The sequence below is a fragment of the Micromesistius poutassou genome (genome assembly GCF_964030765.1).
Source record: "Micromesistius poutassou genome assembly, chromosome: 11".
NCBI classification, from domain to species: Eukaryota; Metazoa; Chordata; class Actinopteri; order Gadiformes; family Gadidae; genus Micromesistius; species Micromesistius poutassou.
The window spans coordinates 8,878,576-8,887,812 of record NC_140281.1 but is presented as its reverse complement, the minus strand read 5'-3'; positions in this window follow the sequence as shown (position 1 = coordinate 8,887,812).

The window sequence follows — 9,237 nt, the reverse complement described above, 5'->3', positions numbered from 1 at the left end:
CCTTTCTCCCTACTTCCCTCTCTCTGCCCTCTCATCTCCCTCTCCTCTCCACCACTTCTCAGGTTCCATTTGGACCTTGTTCGTCCTATCAGGAGGGCAGCTCAGACGGAGTGCGAGGGACAGACAGATAGAGAGAGAGAGAGAGAGAGAGAGAGAGAGAGAGAGGGACATAGGGAGAGAGAGAGAGAGAGAGAGAGAGGGGGGAGAGAGGGAGGGAGGAAGAGAAAAGGTGGGGAGTGAGTGTGGGGGGGGGGGGGGGGGCAGGCCACAGGAGGGAAAGAAAGGAGAAATAGTTAAGGCCTCGATGGGATGTTCACACATAGAGTTAACCCCCTCCCACCACCACCACCAGCGCCACCAGTGACCCCCACGTTTGCGTTCACGCACACTTCACCCGGCACCACCAAACCGTGTGGGTCTATGGTCTTGATCTCTTTGTGGCCGTCACCTGGGGGCTCCTCAGAACTGGGCCCCGCAGCGCTTTGAATCGCTTCATTTGACCCCTTTCTTTTCCTCTTTCTTCCTTTTCTTTTTCTTTTCATTGCAAGACTGTCTTTCTCTTCACTGCCCCACGCCTCTCTCTCCTTCTCTCTCTCCCTACCTCTCTGTCACTCTCTCCTTCTTTCTCTCCCTACCTCTGTTACTCTCTCCTTCTCTCTCTCTCTCTCTCTCTCTCTCACTCTCTCTCTCTCTCTCTCTCTCTCTCTCTCTCTTTCCCGGAGCCAAGTCTTGGATCAATGCACCATTGATTTTCCTATCAATGAACATTAGTATGGATCAGACTGCAGCTTTCACTGGCCTGTCCCACAAAATACACACACACATGCACACGCGCTCATAAAAACACACACACAAACACCCCCCACCCCCTCACACACACACACACACACACACACACACACACACACACACACAATACAAGCCTGTTGCAGCGGGAACCCCAGATTTTTTCACTGCCACGAGGAGAAAAAGGATGCACTAAATAGGCTTTGACAGGGAACAGGTAGAGGAGGCGAAAAGACGACAAAGGGTCAGACGGTTAGCCTGATAATGGAGAACAAATCGATGAAAGGAGTGGCAAAAATAAGGCAAGGAAGCAATCAGAGGGGACATGGGGGAGGAGATGCAGAAGGAAACAATCACTGGCCATTGGTCGGCTGGTCAATTTACCCCAGAAGAAGAAGCAGGAGACCAATGAATCCTGATAGCAGGCCGTGAGGACGCTTCCCCGACCGCACACTGAACAGAGTGCTGTTGCCTTTACACATGTTGAGTCTTTGTCTCTTTATCACCGTTCTCTCTCCTCTCTCTCTGTCTTAAACACACACACACAAACACACACACACACACACAGGCAAACACTGCCGGCGCACACACACACACACATGCAAACACCACCCCACAAACACACACACGCACACGCACACGCACACACACGCACACACACAGTCTCTCTCTAACCTTATAATAAGCTCAGAGGCAGGTGGAGATTGACACTTTGCTTCTGCTGTGCTCCTTTTGTGTCCCACATGGCGTTCATTCCTCCCAGGCTGCGGTTGGCCGTGGGAGAGCCCAGCTTCTGCACCACCGCAGCCCGGCCCTGCATCAGGCAAACCCCATCTTCTGCATACAGTCAATACTTCCATCTTAACTGTAATCAACCGTCCGTGTTGTAGCGGACCGTGGAAGTGGAGAGGGAGGGGGGGACTGGGATGGGAGCGGATGGGGTAGAGAAAGCGGAAGGAGGGGGGAAGAATAGCAAATATGTCCTCTATTATACAGTAACTAAAGAGTTCCCTGAATCATTTACAACAGCTGCAGGCCACCAATTGACACGCTCTATACTTGTTTTACCACCGCAAAACTAACTTCAGAGCAGAGGCAGGCTGATGTTGGTACTGGTCATAAAGAGACACACTATATGTTTATAATTGACTTTCCTGATGTGTGTGTTCTTCTGCAGTCTTATTCTTCGGTGTATGTGTGAAGGCGTTGGGATCATTTAGTCTCACGCCGTATGAAGAGACACATAAAAGAGGACTAGCATGTGTTGCGTTTAGCAGCAGTGCATTGGCTTGGACAAGAGGAGTTAACCGCTAGTAAAGCGGTTTGTTCTGTAGTTGTATTACACTACGTCTGAAAGGTATGGAAGCTTTTAAAAAGACTGGCTTTGTGTTCGCTTTAAGATACACTTAGTGAGTTCTTCCAATCGTTTTGAGAATTGTGTGCAAACAAGGCTTGACCACAGAATAATCCTAATGAAGGAACGAATGGTCAAAGAAAGGTTACTTTTAACAGAGTTACGCAAGACATCACATATTGCAGGGAGCCATTAGGGTTCGGTGGGTTTCTCCTTTCTGCTATTTTTGAACCAACACATTAATATGTGTTACAGATCCTTATCTACGGGCATTTCCAGTGTAGTATCTGTTACAGCGGAAGTGCCCGCAGCCATTCCATTTTGTACATTATCAATCCCTAAACTGGTCCGCATTCAAAGGTCAAACTGAAAACAGGAAGAGATTGAGGGAGAACAGAGAGAGAGACCAAGAGAAAGAGAGGACAGTGAGCAAAAGAGGGAGAGGGAGAGAGAGGGGAGGTGTTTTAGAGAAACAGAGAGAGAGGGGGGGGGGGGGGGGAAGCTGCATTGAGACTGGTGGGGGATAGAACAAAGGAACATCCTTCTTTCAGAGCACATGCATGAAAGTTGATCCTCTGTGAAGACCCCCTGCACAAGGAACCTGAGAGGCCACAGGGCCGTCCTCTGCCCTGCCTGATTGTAAAGTGTTTTAATTTGGCCAGTGGTGAATGCCTGCCTGCCGGCCAACGCACAAGCTTAGGGGAAGACCAGCCACTGTCGTACAACCGCCTTTATTCCTATGTTTATGTGTGTGTTGGTATTGGTGTGTGTGAGTATTGATAAAATTATGTATTTTTAAATGATACATATTATTCATATAATATAATATTTAAATATATATTTTATTGTTTGACATATATTTCGCAAAATGACAGAGGGGGAAAATACGATATTTCATACAAAGAAATATATTTATTTATTTATATATATGCTGTGGTTTGATATTGTTTGATTAGGTTTCCCAAAAGTGTTTTGTAAATTGATCTATTAGTATTTTTCAAAGTTATTGGTTCTGGTAAGTTAATGTTCCCCAATGAAATGACAGTTGTGATTATTGTGGGGCTTATCTGATTTGGTTAATAAAAAACGTTGGAATGATAACATAAATCACATTTTGAATAACACTATTTGTAAAACACTTAAATAAGTGGCAGATTTATAATGATACAGTGGGCTATAATATAGCCTCATAATAATATATAGTTTAGTATAGTAGGCCCTATAAAAGGCATAGTATTGTAGGCTATAGCGAATGTAAATTAATTATGCTAATATGGTTAGTCTTGGACCATAATATTAAATTCTGGACCATAATATTCTGGACCATAATATTAAAACCTGTTTTATGCAAAGAGCAATTAAATGTTTGCCACTACTAGGACAAGCAAGTTGTAGATGTGATAACTAGCAGTGTCTCAAACATTTTACAAGTGGAGGCACATTATCTCTCTGATTCCGGAAGGATTGCTTTAATTTAATCCTGGGTGAGACTCTAGTTGACCCATCATGGACCATCATGATGGCCGCAATTGACTTAAATAAAATACAACCAACATCCCGATCAAATATATATATTTTTAAACAAATTATAGCCTACCTGTTGCTCACTAGTGCTAGGCCTATAGCCTACCAGAAATGTTGATATCATAGTTTTCAATAAGATGTCCGATTGTTTTATATATATTCTACCACCACTACCTTGCTGATCTAGTCTAATAAGTAACTCCTGCTTAAAAACGGATCACATCGGTAAACACAACGCTACCGCTGGCTACAAAACAACTGCGTAGGATCCTCAACTTCCACCAGCACGGGGGGACTGGGGGAATATGGCGGGCAGGGTTCACTGTGCGTCGGCTAGACTCGCCTACACAACAACAAAGACGGTGAAGCCCCGATTCACTACGCGCTGAAACAGCTCTCAAACACAAACCTACCTCGCCAGATTTTTAAGATATCAAACGCAATGACTAGAAATTGCGATGACTAAACGTTGGAACAATGACCGTGGGTTAGCCAGGGAGACTAGCCCCGGTTCAGGGGGACAGAGTGCGGTAGCTGGGCTCCTGAGCAGCGGGGACAGCGCGCTGCTTTTCACCCACAGGAAGGAAGGAGGAAAAGCTGCTGGTCGTGAGAAAACCAGTTTTTTTTTTCTTTTTTTGTGCAGAGGCATATCCTCTTACCCGGCTATGTTGGAAATGAAAATAATAATACATCAATTAATAATAAGACAAAAATAGAACACATCGACCACTGAGGAAGTAAAGGGATTGTCTATGTTTGTGCGTGAAATTATTATTTAGTTAGGCTATTTAATTAATAAATCAACAACGAGGTTTTCAATTATTATAATAAATAATAATAATTAGAAATAATAATTGTTGGCCTACATATATTACAAATAATTATAATAATAACAATAATTTTAATTATATAAAAATGGCCATCTATCCGCGTTTTTTTTATAACTCGGGTGAGGGATTGGCTCAAATGCAGAAGTATTAGGCCTACTTGGTTAGCATTATGTAGGTTGTGTCTTGTGTTATGTACATCTACGGTATTGACGTCAGCTGCCCATATAAGCACTAACCGTATGACGATTGTATTTAATTTATTATGCAAGGGTCGGGGTCATGATATTCCGGCAAAATAAGCATCGTAGATCCACTATCGCTGTTAAAAGGAGATTATAGATGGACCTATTTGAATTAATTTACAATCTCGACTCCATATATTAGGTTTGAATGTGTAAAACCTGTGTAAACAAGCCTGTTTTTAACTATAGCAAGTACAAGACGCATCCGTCTCCGGCAGGATTTCAACACGAAGGATCATCACCATTACATCTGTCATATCCAAGGCTGTGCTCCAGAACTAATACAGCATGGCGTGCGCCATAAGTCATAATGGATGGCGATGATGATGCGATGGTGGTGATGTTGCCTCGCGCAGAGCTATGACTGAAAGAAACAGAGTCATACTGGGCATGCGCGCGATCGAGTGAAGTGAATGCGACCCATTCAAATTTCCGCAGGTCCTGCAGGGGAACACTCCCCCCCCCCCCCCCCCCCCCCCCGACACACACACACACACACACACACACACACACACACACGCGCGCGCGCGCACACACACACACACGCACGCACTCTCACACACAAGCACGCACACACACACACACACACACACACACACACGCACGCACGCACGCACGCACGCACACACACACACACACACACACACACACACACACACACACACACACACGCACGCACGCACGCACGCACGCACGCACGCACGCACGCACGCACGCACGCACGCACGCACACACACACACACACACACACACACACACTCAGCCCCAAGACTCACCCCTCATATCCAGCCCCCCACCGCCACCACTGCTTCTTTTTCTTTCTCTCTGCCATAGCCTCCCTTTCTTTGTTCCCCCCTCAACGATTCCCTCGAGACATAAGGGAAAAAAAGAGAGAAAGAAATTAAGAACCGCACCACTCGCACCGTACCACTGCCACCCAGCGGTCAACGGAGTCCCTGCACACCGGGTGCATTTGGTATCGGGCTCTTTGTTAGCCGCGCATCGATGATGTCCGTTAAATGGCCACTATATCATTCGCCAGGACGGAGTAGTGTCTCCTGAACCTTGCATTTTTGGCGCACGGAACAAAGCGTGCAAATTCATCATATTAAAATGCAATTATCAATCATAAAGGCTGTTGGAGTGATTTAATATTTTTTTTAAAGCTAGTGTCTTAAGGAGGTTGTTCGCAAGCAGTTATTTACAGCTCTATCTCATAGAATTAGCGTCTCTCGGTGACAGAGATTAAACGATGTAACATTGGCGTTTTATCTGCCACGTCAACTAAATATATTTTATGACAATAACTCTGTTCTTTAGCCGTATATTCGCAATCACAATGAAAATGGAAAAGAGGATCGAGACAGGCTGGTCTTTCCAATAGAGGGCACAATCGCTGCACAAAAGGGAGTATTATGGAGGTCCCCCCCACCCCCCTTCCTTGTAATACCCCCCTCCTTCTTGCAAATTCAACCAAGATCAATATTCTCTCTCTTCGTGTGTGTGTGTGTGTGTGTGTGTGTGTGTGTGTGTGTGTGTGTGTGTGTGTGTGTGTGTGTGTGTGTGTGTGTGTGTGTGTGTGTGTGTGTGTGTGTGTGTGTGTGCGTGCGTGCGTGCGTGCGTGCGTGCGTGTGTGTGTGTGTGTGTGTGTGTGTGGCTTTGCTATAAGTCTATCCATCTATCTATCTATCTATTGGGTCAATTTGGGTGGATTTGAGTTTTCAATTATTGGGGTTTTCAGTACGTAGAATGTCAGCGAAAAGTAAAAGTAAGATAATTCAATAAAATGTTTTTCTGGCACATTACGTCATTGAATTCAAGACGTGCTAAACTTAGTTAAAAGTGTAGGCTACGTTTCTTGACACAAAACCAGACTTTAATAACAGAAAAAAGAAAGAAATACAAATATGTTACCAATTGTGCCTTTGGTCAAAGGTCAAAACATTTTAAAACTCTGTCTTGTTCATATAGGATTTAAAAGAGAGTTGCCTTAGCTCTACGCTCAAGCCACTCTCTTTAATATTTCCGATAACTATTTTCTAAACAATACAGTATCTTAATGTGTTGGCTGTGCTGGCGCCTATAGCCTAATAATGAGATGATAAACTCCTTTAACACAATCTCTTTAATAATTGTTCTGTGAACCCTTGACAGTTTGTTTAATAAGGACACATCATTGTGACAATCTGGTGCCCCTCTTAAAACACATAACCGGAAGCCATAAAACGCAAACTTCTGTGTGCTATTATCTAAAGATCTCCATTGGCAAACATTCGTCCACGGTGTTCGCCTGTCCTGTCCTCCTGGACTCCAGAAAGTTTTGCACGGTGCCACCCAGCCTGTAAAATATAAGTCCCATTACAGTTGGTGGGCGTCATTGAAACGCTCGTTTGTGCGTAACCCGAGCGATCACTTTAAACCACTCATAAACACACCTTGGAACGGCGTGCGGTGCTTCATGGATACATTTAATTTTAACACCAACAGTCCAACTGGTAGGCTACTGCGCGTCCGGGTCTATGGCGCGGACGATTCGTTGCGAGCCATTGAAAACACACTGGACGCTTCATCACGGCCCATGCCGTCTCCTCGGCCTGTAGGTGCTGTGCAGACGTCCTGCCATGAGAATATGATTAAGGGGGAGGTCGCACACCCTGCGGCTCGCGGGAAGAGTGGCATGCATGAAAAAGAAGGAAGGAACAAAACAACCCGACATAGGCCTGGACAACACAACCAGGCAGGAACCGGCCACTGACGTTTGGTTGAACATTTTAGTTCAACCGGTCTCCGGCTTGCACTGAGATATACATGGTAGCCAGTGCAGAACATCCTCTGTAGTGTGTTGGATGCTTAGTTTAACCTACATGGGCTAGGCCTATACATTGTGTGTTTAAGCAAGCTTTCCAAATGAGGAACACTATGATACATTGTGTCCTCGTCTGCTGCTGCTTATGTGGCTGTTTAGGGTTTCATTTTATGGAAACAATGTATAAGGCTGCTTAATGCCTATGTGACACAATCCACTTACTCTTATACGGGCATGTAACACAATCTCCATCAGCATCGTCATCACAACGAGCGTCACCGCAGCGGTGCTACAAACGACGCTGGACCTCAGAAGCTTATGGTGAAATTAAAATGCAAGGAAAACATTTTTAGAGAGCTTGGTGAATATAGACATGATTACCAGCATCCAACTGTGTTAATGACACAGTATACCACCTTAAGAAATCAACCAAACGACAAAGAGGGTCAAAAGAACACCGATGTTATTCGCTTACATGACAGGTTGCATATGTTTCCATGTGAGCGTAAACTTTTTGTTTTGGCTTTTGGTAATAGGACGATCGTTTTGTCTCATTCGTTAATTTAAAATGGTCATCGGCTTAAGGATCAACAGGTGTGCGCATAAATTCAGGAAACCATTTTTTTTGTACACCAGTTCATGATATAGGCCTACGTGATAAATAAAACAACCGTCCTAAATGAGAATGGAAAACGATTGACCTTATTTAGGTCTCAAGATTTAGAGTTTAAGATCAGCCTAAATATTTATATTCGAATAGACATTCGCTTCGTAAGATGTTGTATAAGCTACATTTTGCCCTTAAAAACGTCAGATTGATATTACGTGATTTTACCATTTCAAGAGTTTTTAATGTAGGCCTAGGCCTACTCTAATGTCCTATATGATTTATTACTATTAATTAATAACCCAAAGCATGTATTCAAATAAAGGATGATCTCCATAAAAACGGACTAATTTAATCCACCCTGGGAAGCGTTATCTATCAAAGTCTAGTTGATCACTTAGCACATTGAAGCAGCAGAAAACAACAATAACAACAGCAGCATAGGCCTACTTGTTTTCAATGAAAGCTTCTGACATGTAAGAAACTGTTGATCTGCCGAAAAGTAGGCTAGGCTATTACATTATCTTCAGAGTTTGTGCAGATTCAAACTCAATTCCAGGACGAATTCTGCTTGATGAAGTGCAAGGAAATTTCGCAGAGACCAGGCGAGTCTTGCAGGAGCTCACCAACCGCACAAAAAAACCACAAACGGATGCCTGATCAGATTTGAGACGCATATTGCACTTACAAGCCAACATGCTGAGTGGACTGGTGAACAAAAGACGGATTCAGAGTGAAGGACAAAGATATTAAGCAATAGATTGACGGATAAAGGACTCGGTTCACTATTATAAACATTTAAGCATAAAACAGAAACAGACAAAAGGGGAGCTGCCTACATATTTACACTACGTTACAGAATGTAAACTAAAACTCTCAAAAATACATTGGTCTGAATACAGCCTAGTTCATGACTGCAGGGCTTTTCTACTGAATTGATATGCCTATATCGTTAAGTTGCATATAATAAACTGAATAACCCCATGATATTAAGTTAATTTTGTAGGCTATGTTTTGGATACAGCCTGGATATACAGATAAGGGGTTGTCCCTTGTCTGTGTGCGTCTTGTGTAGACAGTGTATTCTA